Raw genomic sequence first — 22,503 nt, forward strand, 5'->3', positions numbered from 1 at the left:
AGTAGTACTAGGTAATGTTTAACTTCCGAATACACTTTACAATATCTTAAAACCATAAAACTTTTTCACATATGTTATTTAAACTGCGGAAAATAAACTCATGACGTTTATAAACTGCCTTCGAAATACTAGCTTTGACTCTCTAAAACCAAACCTGACACTAAACTCATTTTTCACTTCTCATTACTTGTTAATTTTGTGAATAAAGTTTAAGCACAGTCGCACCAATCCTACCGTGATCTCCTGGGCCTTATCTTCGACGCTCCGTTAAACCCTAATCTTCATTTATCCTTTTCTTTCTCCTCACGGCAAAAATTGTAGATTATAGCAGTTGTTCACCGCGCAACTGGTTCGTGGATGTTCGTAACGCACACACACACACACACACACACACACACACACACACACACACACACACACTCGCAAACACACTCACACTACGTGTAATTAAAAAATAACAGGACCTTTTTTCAGTTTGGCATGTTTTACACATCCAATTTTCAAAACGCTTTTATCTTCTTGGAACACACTATCCTGATGTACAAGCATGTTCGCATTTTCACGTGTTTTGCACATTTAGTACATTGTTAGCAGTAAAAAAGGTTATATGTGTTTTCCAGTGCTCGGGGAAATTTTACTTTCGAAAAAAATGGCTCAGAGAATTTGCATATAATTTTGCTTGAAAAAATGGAATAAATTGCAGCACCGCATTCGAAATGTTGACTAGCTTTTGTGAATCTGCTATAAGAAAGAAAAGAGTTCACGCGTGGTATAACCATTTCAAAAAGGGTCGAGAAGACTTTGAAGACGACGACCGCACTGTATGCCTGAGCACATCAGTTACTGACGATAATGTAGAAGGAGGAAACAAATGGTTCTGGAAAATCGCCGAATCACCATCACAGAGGTTGGTGTTGACGTCGGCAAATCCTTCGGCATATACGGGAAAATTTTTCGGATGTTTTGGGCATGAAACGTGTAGCAGGAACGTTAATCTGGACTTATTCAGTTTCGACCAAAAACGATGTCATGCAGACATCGCCCAGAAACTGCTGATTGAAGTCCAAAAGAACGCACAACTTTCAGAGAAGGTTATGCGCAAGATGACGGAACATGGGTATACGTGGATGAAGCTCAAACCAAGGCTCGGTCGTCCCACTGTAAACTGTCTGAAGAGCCAAGATCGAAAAAAAAGAAAGGAATTGACAAGTGCGAACTCATGTGAAGGTTCTTCTCACTGTTTCCTTTGATTACAAGGGGGTAGTGCATCATGAGTGGCTGTCTTACGGTCGTGCTGTAAATATGGAATACTGCCTGGATGTTATACGCCATTTGCGTGAAACAATCAGAAAAAAATGGTTCAACTCGTTCTGAGCACTATAGGACTTAACTTCTGAGGTCATCAGTCCCCTAGAACTTAGAACTCCTGAAACCTAACTAACCTGAGGACATCTTCGATGTATAGATTGAACAGTAGGGACGAAAGAGTACATCGCTTACGTAACTAAACTAAGAACATCACACACATCCATGCCCGAGGCAGGATTCGGACCTGCGACCGTAGCGGTCGCGTGGTTCCAGACTGTAGCGCGTAGAACCACTCGGCCAGTCCGACCGGCAAGCAGTCAGAAAAAAACGACTAAAATTGTGGCTAAGCTACTTGCTGAAACTGAATCAGAATGATCTTCCCCTTGGATCTCAATTGTTGTTAGTGATTTTTTGGCAAAAACCCAAAACCCTTGTGTTGCCTCAGCCTCCCTATTCGCTGGACATGGCCCCCTGTGAATTTTTTCTATTCCCAAGGACGTCATTTTGTTATCACAGAGATAAAAACAGTATCACTGAAGAAAGTGAACACCATAACGAAAATGAGTCCCAGAAGTGCTTTAGTTTACATATAGTGGTACAAGTGTGTTATATCGGAGGCGGATTATCTTGAAGGGGACAAAATTGACGCTGATGGACAAATAAAGATTCTTTAAGAAAAACAAAAATTTCTATTACATTTTATCACACCTCATATATATATATATATATATCCTCAGGTTTTCTCATTTCTCATATGCGCCATAGCGTACGAGAGAAACAAATAACTTACATTAAACGACTGCAATTTTCTGAAAACAATTTTATGTCATAATTAAAGGGTATTTCATCTTTTGTGAGAGAGAATGACTTGCCAGGCTCGCTAACAAGTCCTTCACAGGTGGCTCTCGACGAATGGAGTAGTTTAAAGCGACATCAGTATTACAAACGCGGACCGCTCGTAGATTTTAATGGTGTAAAGGGTTGAGAGAGCGCAGTCAACCCCAGGGGAAGAGGGCGTGCTGTGACAAGCTCGCTAATCCAGCCTTTCTTTCGCGAGTGGTGCTAGAGCCGCCTCACAAAAGCCGGGAGATTTAAGAGTACCGTGACTGGACGGTCGGAACAGGGATACTGCACAAAGAGTGCGTGGAATTCGGTGCCTCTTCAGGGGAACGAAGAGGGAAACAGAAAACAAAAAAGAGACCACTGCCCACGTCGAGTCCCGTTATGCTACTACACCGAGAACCGCGGAAATAAAAAATTACTGATCGCTGCCAAGCTTACACGAAGAGGCAGCATATAGGAGAACGATCACAAATCACATGTAGATTCGAAATAACATAAATAAACCCATCATCAAACATGGCGGGACTTCTATACGGATAGTTAGAACAGTTGAAATAATCATACGAGGATAAAAGTCACAATTTAAAGGAATTTATTTCGAAACTTTTGATAAAAGCTTTAAAATACGACAAATCGTACAAATAAGCCACCTCTCAAGAAAAAGTACGGTTAGTTCTCTCGAGGTACTTTTTCAATCCCATTCAAAACGGCACATTGAAAAAAATATGTGGTAAGTATACACATGACGACTTTTACATAGTCATCCGAATGAATGCACTCGTTGGCTAGGACTCTTTTTCACAAACCTAATGTGAGGAGGCTATGATGGAACTGTTTATTGTATTTATTTACACGTCAGTTTCCCCCGAGGAGCAAATCCACAAGGTCTTGAAATGTGTCAGTTCATGAAATTACAATGTAAAAGTTAGAACAGATAAAAATAAATTGTATATGACCCAAAAAAGATCAAGCCATAAGTTTCAGTAAACGCAATCAACAAAATAACGTAAGAATCTGCTTAATTTTTCAAGAAACTCCTCAACAGATTAGAAGGAGTGACCCATGAGGAAACTCTTCACTTCCGATTTGAAAGAGAGTGAATTAATGATAAGGTTATTGAATTCTTGTGGTACCTTATTGAAAACGGATGCAGCAGTATACTGCACACCTTTCTGCAAAAGAGTTAAGGAAGACCGCTCCAAATGCAGGTTGGCAGGTTGGATTTCTGCCAGGTATTAAGTGAGTGAAAGCTGCTTATTCTTAACCACAGTAAAGAATATATATATATATATATATATATATATATATATATATATATATATATATATATATATATATATATATATATATTGAGAGGCCAATGTCAAAATAACCAGACAAGTGAACAGGAGTAAACTAGAGGTTCGCGAACTTCACCACTAACTGCCCGAACTGCCTGTTTCTGAGCCAAAACTTTCCTTTTAAAATGGGAAGAGTTACCGCAAAATATAAAGCCAGACGACATAAGCGAATATGAACAAGATCCTGAACGTGGGCTTTCCACTACAGTTTACTATCTATCCTAACACCTAGAAATTTGAACTGTTCAGTTTCACTAATCATACGCCAATTCTGTGAAATCAAAACGTCGGGTTATGTTGAATTACGTGTTACAAACCGTAAAATCGGAGTGTTACTTTGATTTAGGGTTAGTTTATTTTATACAAGCCATGAACATATGTCATGAACTGAACTGTTTGAAATCGAGCCAGTTTTGCACACAGCATCCTTTATCACCAAGGTAGTGTCACCAGCAAACAGAAATATTTTAGAGTTACCGGTAATACTAGAGGACAGAACGATTTATATAAATGAGGAACAGGAGTGGCCTCAACATTGATCCCTGGGGCACCCTCAATTTGACCGTACCCCATTCAGACCCCACATCGTAGCCATTCTCAACACCGTCAATAGTGACCTTTTGCTGTCTGTTGATAAAGTAAGAGGTGAACCAATTGTGAGCTACTTCCCATATTCCGTTATGGTCCAACATCTGGAGCAATATTTTGTGATCAACAAGATCCAACGCTTTAGTCATATCAAAAAATGTGACTAGCTTTCGAAACCTTTTGTTTAACCCATCCAGTACCTCACAGAGAAAAGAGAATATAGCGTTTTCAGTTGTTATACGACTTCTAAAGCCGAACTGTACATTTAACAGCAAATTATGTGATATAAATTGATCAATTATCCTTACATACACAGCCTTATCAATAACTTCAGCAAACGCTGATAGCATAGAAATAGGTCTAAAATTGTCTACATTATCTCTTTCTCCCTTTTTATAAAGCAGCTTTACCCCTGAGTACTTTAATAGTTCAGCAATCTGACCATTCCTAAAGGAAAATTTATAAGTATGGCTAAGTACAGAGTTAACATGTGCAGCACAGTAGTTTAATATTCTGCTAGGCACTCTCTCATATCAATGAGTGATATTATTTACTCTGTCTCCCCCCAGTCAGAATCACAGAGGAGCATTTCAGACATCAGTCTCGGAAAGGCATTTTCCGAGAGAGTTATATGATACCCTGTGAAAACTAAATTTTGGTTTAATTCACCAGCAATGCTCAGAAAATTGTTGTTAAATACTATACATATATTTCAATTATCGTTAACAGAAATGTTTTTACTACGAACTAACTTTATATCTTCGACATTTGCTGCTGACCAGACACTTCCTTCACAACTGACCATGTGGTTTTAATTTTAACCTGTTAATTAGCTATTCTGCTTGCACACTACATACTCTTTGCCTGCCTAATATAATTTTTAAGCACGTTACAATACTGTTTGGAATGAGCAACTGTAGCTTGATTGTCATTACTTCTAACATCTATATATAATTCCCGTTTTGTTCCACATGGTATTCTTGTCCCACTAGTCAGCCAACCAGGCTGCCTATTACTGCTAGTACCCCGTTTAGAACGTTCAAATGGAAAGCAACTCTCGATGAGCATGAGAAATATATTAAGGAAAGCATTATACTTGTCATCTGTGTTATCGGCACTGTAAACATCCCGCCAGTCTTGTTCCTTGACGAGATTTAAAAAAAACTCTCTGTTGCATTTGGATTAAATTTCCCACATAGTTTGCAATTATATGTAACATTTGTTTGAGGACAAAAGCCTTTTAGTGTTAAGAATGGTTCAAATGGCTCTGAGAACTATGGGACTCAACTGCTGTGGTTATCAGTCCCATAGAACTTAGAACTACTTAAACCTAACTAACCAAACGACATCACACACATCCATGCCCGAGGCAGGATTCGAACCTGCGACCGTAGCAGTCGCACGGTTCCGGACTGCTAGCCTAGAACCGCGAGACCACCGCGGCCGGCGAGTGTTAAGATTTGTGCATCATGATGTGAAAGGCCATTCACCCTTTTACTAACAGAATGCCCAAATAGTAATGAGGGATGAATAAAAACATTGCCAATGGCTGTGTTACTGTTCCTCTGCGCCATAGCTGGAAAAAACAAAGTCTGCATCGCACCATATGAATTTTGGAGATCTACCAATATCCTTTTGCTTGCGCGATCACATGCAAAATTTATGCTGAAGTCACCACATATAACTAATTTCGGGAATTACTATGAAGTGAAAAGAGAACCCTCTCCAGCTTGAGCAGAAATGCACTCAAGTCAGGGGTAGGGGACCTATAAATAACAAAAATTAGATGTTTAGTTTAATTAAATTCAACTGCCCCTGCAAAACATTCAAATATCTGTTCAATGCAGTGCCGTAATACGTCTATGGGCTCAGATGGAATATTTTTTTTAACGTACATAGCCACTCCGCCACCCCACAAGGAAGTCCTTGAAACACAGCCAGCTAATCTGGCTCCAGGTAAAGGACGCCTCTGAATTTAAGTGGTGCTCAGATATACCAGTCATAAAAATAAGAAGAAGAACAATTTAAAAAATGTCTACATTCCATTTGGGAAACTGGCGCACAAATATCTGGAATATAGGTGGTACATGCTACTGATCTTGTACGCTACGTTGCGCTGCTGCATAATTTATAATTCTGAAGTACATTACTATACAACACTGCACATCGCTGTACAACTGTACATCATTGTACTTTTTTTCAAACCCAAGATATAGTTCTCATTTGTCTGGATAGTTGGCCCCCGGCACACTGAGGTACAACTCAAGACCCACAGGAATGTACTGCTGTGCAGTCCAAGGTGTAGAGATACGGAGATAGCTGTCAGGGTCTCAGAAAATCCTTTCTGACCCTCCCAAAGGCTCATCTCCTCAGTGCTTCCGGAAGATTGTTGCAGATGGATGTTCTGCCGCGGTGCGCCACGTTGTCATGATGTATGATGTGCTCTTACATTTCTCTCAGCCTTGTAGCTGTCACAGAGCTCAGCTTACGTCACAGTTTCTCATTTCTTATTGCGTTGTAGACTCTTGTTCTGGCAAAGCCTTTCCTATTCTGGTACACAACATATTGTCTTACGTCACACATCCCAAAAGATATGGTCGGAGGTGACGATTGCTTCACATTCACGAGTGGCTGTGGCACGTTGTCTTATTTTCAGTATGTAGCGGGGCTTGGACTACGTCCCGACTTGTAATGTATGGCTCCCTTGGTCGGAAGAGAGGACAACATTCTTGATCTGTCTTTCACGCTAGGAGGGAAGCGATAGGTTCTCTTCCCTATTTCTGCCAATTCTCAGATTTTTTGCCATACTCTATCAATACAGGCCATTATTTCTTCATTCGATGTGGTTCTTGGGCCTAATATCTCCTTTTCCTAATCATATTCGTCATTTTTGAGCCTGTACTGTTCACTTCTTTCTTACTGCTAGGCCTAGTATCACCATCAACGCCTCAGTCTATTCGCAGCTCGTGGTCTAGTGGCTAGCGTTGCTGCCTCTGGATCACGTGTCCCGGGTTCGATTACCGGCCTGGTTAAGGATTATCTCTGCCTGGGGACTGGGTTTTTGTGCTGTCCTCAACATTACATCATCATTATTATCATCATCATCATCATAATTCGTGACAGTGGCTCGACTGGACTGTGTAAAAATTGACTCTTCGTATGGGCGCTGATGACCGCAAGGTTGAGCGCCCCACAAGCCAGACGTCAACATCAACAGCGCCTCAGTCGGTGTTGTACTATACGCCCATGTCAGTCGCAGGAGTTCATGGACACACGGGACAGAACTATGAAAACACCGCGAGAAATGCATGCTTCATCATTGCAGATGCTAGACAAGTTTCGAGACTGCGCTGTTGTATTTCATTACGAGCTGTGCAAAGTCCTCTTCACGTTCCATATGTCAGTCGTGGTCAGAACAATCTTCTGGTGTAGTTGTGACTGCATTACGTCGGAACTAAGTGAGTTCGAAAGTCGACAATTTGTTGGAACTTCCGTAACCACGGGAGTCGAGGTGTTTGGTGTTTCAAGAAACCATCATACTGAAGCTTTATGCCGGACACAGGGGAAGCCATTAGAACTACTAATAACCTTGGGAGAGACAGCCATGACAAAACTCTACCACATGGTGAGCAAGATGTATGAGACAGGCGTAATACCCTCAGACTTCAAGAAGAATGTAATAATTCCTATCCAAAGAAAGTACGCGTCCACAGGGTGAAAATTACCGAACTATCAGTTTAATAAGTCATGGTTGCAAAAACCTAACACGAATTCATTACAGACGAATGGAAAAAACTGGTAGAAGCTGACTTCAGGGAAGATCACTTCGGATTCCGTAGAAATGTTGGAACACGCGAGCCAATACTGACCCTACGACTTACTTAGAAGATAGATTGAGGAAAGGCAAACCTACGTGTCTAACGTTTGTGGACTTAAGAGAAAGCTTTTGACAATGTTGTCTGGAATACTCTCTTTTAAATTCTGAAGATGACAGTGGTCAAATACAGGAAGCGAAAAACTATCTACAATTTGTACAGAAACCAGATGGCAGATGTAAGAGTCGAGACAGAAGCAGTGGTTGGGAAGGGAGTGAGACAGGGTTGCAGCCCATCCCCAGTGTTATTCAATCTGTACACTGAGCAAACAGTAAAAGAAACAAAAGAAAAAAAATTGGAATAGGAATTAAAACCCATGGACAAGAAATAAAAACTGTGAAGTTTTCCGATGACGTTGTGATTCTGTCAGAGACAGCAAAGGACCTGGAAGAGGAGTTAAATGGAATGGACAGTATCTTGGAAGGAGGATATAAGATGAATATCAACAAAAGCTAAACGAGCATAATGGAATGTAGTCGAATTAAATCAGGTGACGCAGAGGGAACTAGATTAGGAAATGAGACACTTAAAGTAGTAGGTGAGTTGTGCTATTGGGGGAGCAAAATAACTGATGATGGTCGAAGTAGAGAGGATATAAAATGTAAACTCGCTATGGCAAGGAAAGCTTTTCTGAAGAAGAGAAATTTGTAAGCATCGAGTATAGATTTAAGTGTGAGGAAGTCTTTTCTGAAAGTATTTGTATGGAGTGTAGCCATGTATGGAACTGAAACATGGACGATAAATACTTTAGACAAGAAGAGAATAGAATCTTTCGAAATGTGGTGCTACAGAATAATGCTGAAGATTAGATGGGTAGATCATATAACTAATGAGAATGTATCGAATAGAACTGGGGAGAAGAGGAGTTTGTGGCACAACCTGCCTAGAAGAAGGGATCGGTTGGTAGGACATGTTCTGAAGCATCAAGGGATCACCAATTTATTATTGGAGGAAAGCGTGGAGGGTTTAAAATCGTAGAGGGAGAGCATGAAATGATGACACTCAGCTGATTCAGAAGGATGCAGGTTGCAGTAGTTACGTGGAGATGAAGAAGCTCACACAGGATAGACTAGCATAGAGAGCTGCATCAAACCAGGCTCTGGACTGAACACTACAACAACAACAACAGGGAAAGAGGGGAAACATGAGAGGTGACAACGAAACTCCGTTTTGAGTGATGACACATGCGATCACTGAAGAGAATTGTAACGTCAAATAAGACGATGACAGATGGAAAAGTCACTGTTAAACTGAATATAGCACTCGCGAACACTGTCAGCTCGATATCAACACGGAGGGAAACTTGAAACTTCCTGACAGATTAAAACCGTGTACCCGACCGAGACTGGAACTCGGGACCTTTGCCTTTCGCTGGCAATTGCACTACCAACTGAGCTACCCAAGCACGGCTTACGCCCCGTCCTCACAGCTTTGCTTCTACCCGTACCTCGTCTCCTACCTTCCAAACTTCACAGAAGCTCTCCTGCGAAACCCTGGAGAGCTAGCACTCCTGAAGGAAAGGATATTGCGGAGACATGACTTAGCCACAGGTTGGGGGATGTTTCCAGAATGAGATTTTCACTCTGCAGCGGAGTTTGCGCTGATATGAAACTTCTTGGCAGATTATAACTGTGTGCCAGACCGAGACTCGAACTTGGGACCTTTGCCTTCGAGTTCAAGTCTCGGTGCGGCACACAGTTTTAATGTGCCAGGAAGTCTCATATCAGTGCACAATCCGCTGCAGAGTGAAAATCTCATTCTGGAATCACGGATGGCACTCCATAAACTGGAGACTGCAGAGCGAGCTGAAATTCCAAAACCACTCATCAATGATGGACATGGTGGTTACAGAAAAACTTGGTGCCGAACCACAAAACCTAAACTATGGAGCAACAGACGGAAGTCATTTAGACGGATTAGTCCTGTTTGATGCTAATTTCTGACCGAGTTTACATCCAAGATTACAAGATGGTGGCGGTTCGGTTATGATTTCCGCTCCCATATCGTGGTACTCCATGGACCCCGTGACTGCTCTGCAACGTCACATTACTGTCACGGATTTTGTGGCCATTTTGTCTGATCAGGTCCGTCCCATGACACAACTTTTGTTCCTCAATAATGACGCTGTGTTCGTTGATGACAAGTCTCCTGTTGACATAGTTTGCACCGTTCCGAGATGGTTTCGTGAGCAATATGAGAAATTGTTGCATGTCCCCTAGCCGTGACAGTCGCCAAATCTCAACAACATAGACACTTTGTGCTTTACGTTGGAGAGAAGGGTGCTTAATTGCTATGCACCTCCATCATCATTACCTGAAATTGCCATTATTTTGCTGGATAATGGTATAAAATTCCCTTGAAAACCACAAAGATTCTGCATTTATCCTATCCGTGATGTCTGGAAGCTACTGCTAAATATTTTTCTACACCACATCAGGCAGAGTAATGCGTCGTGTTTTTCTCTTGCATCTGTACCTGCGAGTCTTCAATGGGAAAATAGTATAGAAAATAGACAGAAGCTGCCTGAAGGTGAAATGTGTAGCTGGACGTGTCACGATCTTTCCTCTCTTCAAATGAAGAAAGGCATCGAGTGCACTGAAGGCCCGATGACGCACTTAACTGCAGTGTGTGGACTGTAGAGGTCAGGCGAGAGGTCGTTCAGTGAAGAGCGATTCTTGTTCCTTGAATTGCGCTAACCATTTCACGTAATGTGGACATGAACGATGATGTTTTTTTCGTGTTAGGGATCACGTGTGGCCCTTTCTTCTGCACTTCTTGATATTTATATCTTGAACATCTCTGTATTTCAAGATGACAAAAGTCATGTTTACAGTTCTGCATGCATACTTTGCTGGTTTGAACCTACCCGATCTTAATCACACAGAAAATGCCTGTGAATGATCGGAACGTCAAGTAACACAAACTCACAATCTGTTAGCTAAACTAGATCAGCAGCATCAGTTGGATATCGCTTAACAGGAAACACTTGTAGACTCCCTCCCACGGTGAATTCAGATCACTTGCAGCCTTAGGAGGTCATAATACATACATCAAAAAATGTTTTGATTCCCCCCCTCCCAGTTCCCGAAACTCGGGAAGATACACGTTGACTGTTGATATTGTATCACAGACACAATTCCTTAGACTATTCAGAGATGCCACTAAATCCCCCCAAAGAAATAAAAAAAACATGCATGAGCAGCTTCTATTAGACAGAGAGGGTCTGACAGCCCATCACTTCCAGCCATTTCACCAGGAAGGAGGTACACGGCTCGTATTTTCTGTAGTTCAACCATGCCTAGACGGTCAATAATGCGGTTCGATCGCGTCCGCTTTGTTACTGTGAGCCAGGAAGGTCTCTCAACAAGGGAAGAGTCTAGGCGTCTCGAAGCGAACCACAGCGATGTTGTTCGAACATGGAGGATGTACAGAGAGACAAGAACTGTCGATGACATTCCTCGCTCTGGCCGCCCAACGGCTTCTACTGCAACGGATCACAGCTACCTACGGATTATGGCTCGGGGGAACCCTGACAGCAACGCCACCATGTTGAATAATGCTTTTCCTGCAGCCGCAAGACGTCGTGTTACGACTCAATCTGTGCGCTATAGGCCGCATGATGCGCAACTTCACTCCCGCCATCCATGGAGAGGTCCATCGTTGTAATCACGACACAATGCAGCGCGGTACAGATGGGCCCAACAATATGCCGAATGGTCCACATGGTTGGCAACACGATGAGTGTCGCACATGCCTTAAACCAGACAGTCGTCGGAGACGTGTTAGGAGGTAACCCGGTCAGGCTAAACGCCATAGATACACTCTCCAGCAAGTGTAGCAAGTTGGAGGTTTCCTGCTGATTTGGGGTGGCATTATGTGAGGCCGACGTACGCCGCTGGTGGTCATGGAAGGCGCAGTAACGGCTGTACGATACGTAAATGCCATCCTCCGACCGATAGTGCAACCATATCGGCAGCATATTGGCGTGGCATTCGTCTTCATGGACGGCAATTTGCGCCCCCATCGTGCGTATCTTGTGAAAGACTTCCTTCAGGATAACGACATCGCTCGACTAGCGTGGCCAGCATGTTCTCGAGACATGAACCATGTTTAACATGTCAGGGATAGACTGAAAAGGGCTGTATGGACGACGTAACCCACCAACCACTCTGAGGGATCTACTCTGAATCGCCGTCGAGGAGTGGGACAATCTGGACCAACAGTATATTGCTGAACTTGTGGACAGTATGCCACGACGAATACAGGCATGCATCAATGTAAGAGGATGTGCTTCTGGGTATTAGAGGTACCGGTGTCTACAGCAATCTGGTCCACCACCTCTGAATATCTCAGTGTATGGTGGTGCTACATGCAGTCTGTGGTTTTCACGAGCAATAAGAAGAGCGGAAATGATGTTTATGTTGGTCTCTCTTCCTATTTTCTGTGCAGGTTCCGGAACTCTCGGAATGGAGGTGATGCAAACCTTTTTTTTGATGTGTGTACATCGTGTTACAAACCATCCCCGGAACGCCATGTGCACTGACGAGTGCGTCGACTGTCGTGCAATGCCGTAAACAATGGATGAATCGGGAAGTCATTAATGAATATGACATCAGGTGACAGATTCGGGACTCTTCAACACGGAACAAACTGCCCTGCATTCATAATTCGCCTGTTAGTTTTATTTCAAGGTATCTAAAAATTCAACCGCTAATTAAACCACCTAAATAACTACAGAAAAGAAATAAACCTGATGATAATAATTCCCTAAATACAGATGAACCAAAATCTGTAAATAGATTTCAGCTGCCGTCATTTTCAGAGGAAATAATAAATTGCTGAATATGGCGCCGGCCGTTAAAAAGATTCAAGATCAAACGGAGCATCTTCTTGGTCTCCATGCTCGCACGAACACGGAAAACCCCTCCAGCCCCAACTGCCGAGTGTGCGCCAGGTTAGGAAACCTCGGGTGCAAAAAGTCAGTGGCTAGTTCTACGGCCGAGCACACAGCAGCCTACCGCTTTCCTGCCCGGCACGTTCGCACTATTTTCTTCAGCCGCAGGCACACTATAAAACGATCCACGAACGATGGACACGGAGGGCGACTGCATTGTCACCAGTTCCGAGTGACAGTTGCGGTGTACGTATGCACGTGCTTTGCGCTTGATGAGTAGGTGTATCGTGCAAATAATTTCTCTCACTCGCTTGTGTAGAATTTGTCGCTTACAACCATCAGCTACGACAGCTCGCAGCAAATGGATTAAACATTTACTAAATTACTCACTTTGATCACAGCAGAGCGCTCAAAACACTGCTAAACGCTCATTGGTTGTTGACGCATGCATGACGTAGGTGCACAGAACAAGTCTAAACTCGATCGCAATCGTTCGTGATCCAACCACAGTTTGAAGCGCCGACTAGCTTAAAAAAAACCCTGAACATCGCCTCTTCGTCCGATTCTGGAAGGTCTTCTTGGTAAGTACATAAGATGCCGCAACCGCATCTTGTCCATAGGTACGCTCCGCCATTCTACGGTGATGTTTAGCAGTCGTCACTTCGGGCACAGTCTAGAAATAATGCACGCATTCGATCGCCGTTTCGCTCGTTTGGCGATCGCAAATATTTCGCAGTATTACCAGAGAGGAGCAGCGCTAGTCATATGGTGAGATTCACCGAAGCCTGCCAACCCCTTTTGTTACTGAAAACTATTTCTCATGGTGCATTATTCTCTCTCCGAAGTGTTCCCACTTAAGGTTGTGACTTTATGTGTGATTACTATATGTCGCTCTGTAAATTTGTCTGCGTCAGTGGAGTTTGTCCTAGGTTAAGAATACGCTGTTGTGTGTTAATTTCAGAATATATCTCTTTGTGTTAGTTTGTAAATGTTTTATGTGTGTTGCAATTTCTAGCCCCTTTCCCCCAGTATCCATTCGAATCAGTGGCTCCTTGCAAGTAGGGTCGTAGTGCATGCTTTCCCACGGTCTTAAACTAGGTAGAATAGTAACAGCCGCGCGTGGTAGCCACGCGGTCTTAGGCGTCTAGTCACGGTTTGCGCGGCTCCCCCCCCCCCCCCCCCCCCCCCCGACGGAGGTTAGAGTCCTCCCTGGGGCATAGGTGTTTGTATCGTCCTTAGCGTAAGTTAGTTTGGTTAGATTAAGCTGTGCGTAATCCTATGGACCGATGACCTCGGCAGTTTGGTGCCATAGTAATTTACTAGAAAAAAATTAATAACAATAACATGGGATACTATTTATCTCGCCCGCTAACAGAGGCAAGCTCTTTCTCTGCAGGCCGCCTGAGATACGAGAACTGTTGCAGTCAGTTAAGGTGAGGCAGCTCGTGTTATGTTACGTGGTACTATCACAGTGGTTCCCAAATTTTTAGCGACCATTACCCTTGAGCGCAATCGGATATTAGACTTCACGCCCTCCTCCCATTACCATCAGTGTTCAGAATGAAAAAGAATTTTCGTTCAATAGTTTTATTTTTAAAATTAAGAAAGAATAATACATATTCTCTATAGGCGTTTTATTGAACCAAAAACTGATGAACCCATTAGACAATTGGTGCTGGTTATATCTAACAACCTTTTTTATAGAATGATGAAGCAGTTCTCAGTTCATCGCAAGTACATCTACAGTTCATTTTGTGAAAAGGAAGGTAACAATCCAGATTTAGGGTAGACACTTGTTACAAAACATGGTTCCTCTGCACTACTGTTCTCCCTAGCGACAGTTGTTCCATCCATACCCTACACCCCCCCTCCCCCCCATTTAAAATCAACCAAATTGAAATTTGTGCACTATACTTGGCTCTACGGTTTAAAAATCACTTGACTGCTGGTCTGGTTGCTTCCGAATTTACTGATATTGGAAGCTTTCTGACTGCCAGTACTTTGTGTGTGACAACGGCCAATAACAAAAATGTCAATAATAGTAATAGTACTAATAATAATAATAATGCAGGGCGGGCCCTAAAGTGGTGTAGTAGTCATTACATAGTTATTGTTATGCTGCGCTGTCAATCTGTTTATCTTTTAAAAGTGTATTATCAAGCAACTCTGGTCAATATTCGGAGCCACTTACAACTCGTAGAAGGCGTTTTCAGGAAACATTTAATCATACATGATGCATATGTTTCAATTTTATGGTCACAGACACATATAAAATACAAAGTACATGTGTAGTGAGTAGACAATATGAGAAAGACGCTGTTCAGCCATTCGTTTCACAAGCTGTAACGTCCACAGCATTGTCTCATGCTTTAATAATAGTACTAGAAAAGAAGTAATTATAGCAAAATGGAATATGCAAACTTTACGGCAGGAAATTTCGCAATTAATAAAATATTCCGAGCTATTATGCCGTGGTCGAATGGATTTCACATTTAAACCAAAGTTTCGACCCCTTCTGCAGAGGACGTTTTCGAGGGGGACCGTAGCTTCTTTGAGTGACCGATCCACATCATGGCTTCATACCGATTGCTCTAAAATTCCGTTTAGGCACGCTTGCACAATTACGTGACGTCACATGCTTTGAGCACCCGATCGACAGTTGGCTGTTGGCGGCTGTCGTCGACCGCTACTGCTGTCATCCCATTGTGGAAGACCCGTACACATCTTCTTTAACACTACGTTCCACATATCATTCAATTTCACACAGTCCTCCTTATAAGAGAAATTCTCTGAGTGTTTAATATCTCTATGGCCTCTCTCTATGCCCTTTCATGATATCCGCTTGTGGCTGCCGGTACTTGAGCCCTATGAAAAAGAATGTGGTGGTCTCTTTGCTACAAACAATTTCCGCAACAGCCGATCTGTTTGTCCCCCCCTCCCCCCATCCTGCAATTGCCTTTGAGCTCTTAAAGTCATATTTTTTTACTATTCTTTTGGTAGTACCCATGTACACCTCACCACAATTACAGAGAATCCTATAAATTCCTGCTTTTACCATCGGTTTGGGGGCGTTCTCGGCCAAATTTGGTGATCCTCTATATTCCGGTTTGGTTTTGTAGATTACCACTACGTTCCGTTATTTCAAGGAGGAGAAAGCTGGAATTTATAAGATTCGGTGTAGTGGTTGGATGGTGTACACGAGTTCTACAAAAGGAGCGATCAGAAAACGAATAGAAGAGCACAAGAGAAAATGTGGAAGTGGGGGATATTGGCAGATCAGCTGTTGCGGAACATGCTTTGCAGGTAGGAGACTACCACAATCATTTGGGTAGGACTCACGTACTGGCAGCCACAAGTGGATACATGAAGGCTGTACAAAGAGGCAATAGAGATTGTTAAACACCTTCGGGAATTTCAGTAGGAAGGAGGAGGGTATGAAACTGAATGACATCTGGATCCTGGTGCCGAAGGAAATGTGTACAAGTTTTCCGTCATAGGGTGACAACAAAAGCGGACGACAGCAACCGACAACTGTCAGTTGCCCTTTGGTATTCAAAGCATGTGAAGTTACGTCACTGCGCGGGAGCTTGTGTAAAAGGAATTTTGCTGCAGGCAGTAGCGAATCAGGGTGTGAGTCTGACATTCAAAGAAGTTACGAGCCCCCTTGAAAACGTCCTCTGGAGATATGGACGAAACGTTGGATCGTTGCATAATAGCCCGGAATATTTTGTTAATCGTGAATTGTTGCCAACTTAGAGGTTGTAATCAGTATTTCAGTCTTATGAGATACTGATAACAGGAATGATCTTTAAAAAATTAGCCATTTTGTTTGTACCAATCAAAAAATTATATTATACCCCTTAGGGGTAATCACCTCCAGTTTGGTAACCACTGTAATAGCTTGAATCGCTCGGGAGAGGGAGGCGCGAGGGATGAATTATCTTCCCCTTCTCTGGTGCGCTTGTTTTACTAGTCTGAAATTCCATTTAACATGGCAGTCTCGTCCGAAGCTACTCGCTTGTTACACGACACAAAGCCATCGCAGCGTAAAGAAATCAGCTGTACATCGCTAATTACTAGCGGCTCTGCGGTACCGTGTCACCTATTGATTACCAATCCGTTCGCCATGTGGAACGTGATTTGCAGGACAGAAGCTAGTTTAAAGAGCTGGCGCCTGTGACGTAACGCAGTTGATCGGCGCACAGGGTCCTCTGCTCTTAAGTCCCTCGTGCCATCACAGCGCGCCTCTAATTAATTACGCGAGGTTCTGCTGTTCTGAGCCACTGTCAGTGTGTGCATAGCGCGGCAATTTCACTCCAGGACCATTGTCCGACAGCTAACAATCCAGAGAAGTGGAGGTCGCCTCTGGTGCTGCGTGTCCCAGCTTTCAGACGTAAGGACGGTGGCGGCTGTTGGAGGGCAGAATGCCAGCAGTGGGTGTATACAGTGGACATGGCAGTCGCTGCTTTAGCGATTGTCGAAACGCAGTTATGAGAAACTGGGACTACCACTGTCGCTATAACGAAACGAACAACCGAGACAAACGACAAACGAAAGGTACTAAGAAATGGTTTGTCTCACATTGCCTCGAATATATTTGTAGAACGTATGTCGTAACCACATAAATGAAGTCGAGATACTAAAAACATGAAACTCTAGTGAGAGAATGGTGTGATGCGGGAGTGCAGATTGACATCACCGAAGTACCCTTCAGGTTCGTGGTTCATATATTAAACGACTTTGAAATGAAATGTCATTGTCAATATTTGATGTTTTATCTCTAACATAATATTTATTACAGACTGAAATGATATAAAATAAATTTATTTCCATTGTATGCTACTATAGCCCCTACCCATTACATCTACATCTGCATTTATACTCCGCAAGCCACCCAACGGTGTGTGACGGAGGGCACTTTACGTGCCCCTATCGTTACCTCTCTTTTCTGTTCCAGTCACGTATGGTTCGCGGGAAGAACGACTGCCGGAAAGCCTCCGTGCGCTCGAATCTCTCCAATTTTACATTCGTGATCGCCTTAGGAGGTATAAGTACGGGGAAGCAATATACTCGATACCTCATGCAGAAACGCACCCTCTCGAAACCTGGCGAGCAAGCTACACCGCGATGCAGAGCGCCTCTCTTGCAGAGCCTGCCACTTGAGTTTTCTAAACATCTCCGTAACGCTATCACGCTTACCAAATAACCCTGTGACGAAACGCGTCTCTCTTCTTTGGATATTCTCTATCTCCTCCGTCAACCCGATCTGGTACGGATCCCACACTGATGAGCAATACTCAGGTATAGGTCGAACGAGTGTTTTGTAAGCCACCTCCTTTGTTGATCGACTACATTTTCTAAGGACTCTCCCAATGAATCTCAACCTGGTGCCCGCCTTACCAAGAATTAATTTTATATGATCATTCCACTTCAAAGCGTTCCACACGCATACTTCCAGATATTTTACAGAAGTAACAGCTACCATTATTTGTTCCGCTATCGTATAATCATACATTACATTTGTCTATATTAAGGGTCAGTTGCCACTCCCTGCACCAAGCGCCTATCCTCTGCGGGATCTTCCTGTATTTCGCTGCAATTTTCTAATGCTGCAACTTCTCTGTTTACTACAGCATCATCCGCGAAAAGCCGCGTGGAACTTCCGACACTATCTACTAGGTGATTACGTTGTAGGAAGGTTCTGGTACAACGTAAATAAGTTTTTTTTAAAAAGCGACCACTCACCAAAAAACAGAAGAGTCGAATTTTCGCCCATACGCAAAAAGAAGGAAAGTATTTATACACAATATTTTCCTTTGCGTCATTGATGACTTCCACCATACACGTTTATTGGACATTAGAAAGGGCATAATTGTTCAGCTTCATCAGTGAGGGGAAGAGTTCATTTGTAACTAGTAACGATTAACAATAACAGTTGCGAGAGACCGCACAAATTTAAATTAATCTAATGGGGAGGTTTTCTGGATTTTGCGCACTTACTCATTTCTTTCCCGACGTTAAATGAGTTGTTTAGTCATCGTGATTTGTAGGAGCTGCGTGGCATATGTGCACACTAGTATTTGAATTGTTAAATAGTTCTATATGACTGTGGTCCCCACGAAGGAAAGAACCAAAAGAGCTGCAGTTGTTCAGTATCAGTTACGAATATCCTGTATTATGTGCAAACAGCCTTTTCGTTTTGTCGTTTCGTCAGAACACCTGCGGTGAAACGAATTACAGACACTCTTATGAAACGGCAATGTTATCTTTCGAAGTGAAACCAGCTCCTCACGTTTTTTGGAAACTGAACATCTCTTCTATAAAAATCAACATGGATTCCGCAAACACAGATCCTGCGAAACTCAGCTCCCTCTGTTCCTCCACGAGGTCCACAGTGCAATGGACAACGGCGCTCAGGTTAATGTCGTGTCCCTTCGTTTCAGTAAGGCATTTGACACCGTCCCGCATTGCCATTTAATGAAAACAAAAAGCAAAACAAAAAACCAGCTTACGGAGTATCGGAACGACCCTGCGATTGGATTCAAGATTCTTGCAGACAGAACTCATCACGTCGCTCTTAACTGAACTACATCGACAGATGTAAAGGTATTATTCGGAGTGCTACAGGGAAGTGTGATAGGACCATTGGTGTTTACAGTACATATAAGTGATCTTGTAGAAAGCGTCGGATGCTCTTTAAGGCTATTCGCAGATGATACAGTTGCCTGTAAGAAAGTAGCAATGCCAGAAAATAGTAAGATTTTGCAGAACGACCTGCAGAGAATTGATGAATGGTGCAAGCTGTGGCAGTTGCCCCTGAAAGTACACAAATGTAATATATTTCGCATACATAGAGAATGAAATCAACTACTATACAGCTACACTATTGATGACAAACAGCTGGAGACAGCGTCTGCCGTAACTGTCCAGAGCGACCTTAAGTGGAATGACCATATAAAGGAGATAGTGGGAAAAGCAGACACCAGACTCAGATTCATTGGAAGAATCTTAAGGAAATGTAACTCATCCACGAAAGAAGTGGCTTATAAGGCGCTTGTTCGCCCAATTCTTGAATATTGTTCATTTACCTGGGGTCCCTATTAGTTAGGACTGATAAAGGAGACAGAGAGGATCCAACGAAGAGTGGTGCCCTTCGTCACTGGATCGTTTAGCTAGCAAAAGAGCGTTACGAAGATGCTAAACAAACACAATTGGCAGACCTTACAAGAAAGGCATCACGGAGAGATTTACTATAGAAATTTCGGGACTGCACTTTTCAGGCGGAGTCAGACAACATATTACTTCGCCTGCCCCCCCCCCCCCCCCTTCCCCGCCCCTCCACATACATCTCGCGTATTGACCACGAGGAGAAAAGTCGAGAAATTAGAGCCAATACACAGGCTTGTCGACAATCATTCTTCCCACACACTATTCGCGAGTGGAACAGGGTTGGAGGGATCAGATAGTGGTACCGAGTGTACACTCTGCCACACACTTCTAGGTGGCTTGCGGGGTATGATGTAGACGTAGACGTAGATTAAAGTGAGTGACAGATTAATTGTGTCGTTAATTTTTCGAAAAATAATTAATATTCATAAGAGTTCTTTCATAGAACTCTCTTTAGACGTATTGTTATTAAGAGCATTTAACAAATATTGGACTTACCAGGCTGTGATGATAGCAGGGATTGAAAGAGTCAAAGACGAAAACATTTTCGTGGAGACACTTGGAGTTTATTCTGAGGGCTGTCACTTACGGATTGCCGTTAGGTGACAAGATGCGTTTTTCCTTGGTTGCCATGAGAGGCATTGGAGCTTCCTTTTCTTTTTGGCAGTTTTTCTGCGCAAGTAACAAACTTCGTCTATTATTTTTAACAGCTCAGTTCTTAATGTAATTCCCGTCAGAATCACCTTACTTAGTTTCTACTACATTACGGTTCTTTTACATCTATGACGTCTTTACATCATAAGCATTTTTCTAGAATTTCGATCATCTCGTCTTCCAAGCCTTTGAAGCTTAATTTCTGTCGCTAGTTTCTCATTGGTTTCTTTTATTGCTCGCTCCAAGTACTTATCAACAGCACGTTCCTTTGTGAGTAGTCTCTCTCTCTCTCTCTCTCTCTCTCTCTCTCTCTCTCTCTCTCTCCCTCTCTCTGTGTGTGTGTGTGTGTGTGTGTATGTGTGTGTATGCCTGTGCGTGTGCGTGCGTGCCCCCGCCTACATTTTTACTAGCGTGTAAGGGAAAATAGTATGACGGTCCAAACATTGGAGGTCATCAGTCTCCTAGACTTAGAACTATTTAAACGTAACTAACCTAAGGACATCATACACACCGATGCTCGAGGCAAGATTCGAACCTGCGACTGTACCAGCAGAGCGGTTCCGGACTGAAGCGCCTAGAACCGCTCGGCCACAGCGGCCGGCTCCAAAGGCTCTGCCACGTCGTTAAAACTTGTGCTACTCTGAGATCACCACAATGGAAGGTGGCCACTGCAACCCCCCCTCGCTCTCCCTCCCATCGTGGTTCCATAGCGCTGACACATCAACCTGTTGCACCCGTCGATGCACTACAAGAGACTGTAGCCCACGTAGAAGCGTCAACAGGACTGCACAGAGGAGGGAGTACACGACGAACAACGAGACAAAAATGGAGAAAATGTTACATGTCGGCGCCACTGGAGAAGGAACCATCACCCACCAGCATGTAAGTTGCACTGCTAAGTTATACGCAACTAACTACAGTGGACGTTTTACCTTATTTGTTGAAAGCAGAAACAGAAGCATAGGCAGAGACCCCCTTACGGCGCTAGGAAAACTTATTAAACGGTAATGAGAGTTATTTTTCAGGCACATAATAATAATTACAGCGGAAGGATAAAAACGTGGAAAATTGGAACTGCCGGCCGTGGTGGCCGAGCGGTTCTAGGTGCGAAGTCCGGAACCGCACTACTGCTACGGTCGCAGATTCGAATCCTGCCTCGGGCATGGATATGTGTGATGTCCTTAGGTTAGTTAGGTTTAAGTAGTTCTAATTTCTAGGGGACAGCTCAGAGACAATTGAACCATTTTTTGAAATTGGGACAATGTCAGGATTAGCTGCCAATGTCTTAATTTAACATTCTTTCCTAGACAAAGAAAATTTTGAGATCTACACACAGAAGTTCTTCGCTCTTGAACAAGGCATCATCAGTAATGTTGAAACATCCCTTAAGAAAGACGAACTGCTATCGGAAATGACGTGTTGCTGCGAAATTACTGCCATCAGGCAATATTAATAACATTATGAACCCCCAATGGGCAACAAAGGAGTAACGAGTTTGTGTTGTGACATTTAGGTCACAGCGGCTCCCAAAGCTTGTAAAATTCATGGGGTTCACTGTCCAGCGGACATTTACGTACTTTCCGTCTTAGAGTGCTATAACTGTTATTTTGCCGTGGCAGCAGACAACACAAAGTAACACAAGACGTGCCCGCTGCGCTGGCCCACACAGAAGTGAAGCCTGTAGGAGGGGTCAATCAACCTATCTGTATTCATTGGAGCGGTGGTCACCGTGTCCTATATCTAACGTGCCCACTGTATCTAAAACACAAGGAAATTAAAACTATGCCCTTCAACGGTATTTCCTTTCGAGAAGGAGCATCCGCGTTTGTAACAG

At 43.1% G+C, this 22,503-nt stretch overlaps 1 protein-coding gene across 3 annotated transcripts in view; it reads left to right on the top strand.

Moving 5' to 3' along the window:
- The window catches only part of LOC126278966 (guanylate cyclase 32E), an 829,856-nt gene that overhangs the window by 68,786 nt on the left and 738,567 nt on the right, over window positions 1-22,503 (top strand). The gene's annotated exons all lie outside the window — the stretch shown is intronic.

The sequence above is a fragment of the Schistocerca gregaria genome, chromosome 1 (assembly GCF_023897955.1).
Source record: "Schistocerca gregaria isolate iqSchGreg1 chromosome 1, iqSchGreg1.2, whole genome shotgun sequence".
Classification (NCBI taxonomy): domain Eukaryota; kingdom Metazoa; phylum Arthropoda; class Insecta; order Orthoptera; family Acrididae; genus Schistocerca; species Schistocerca gregaria.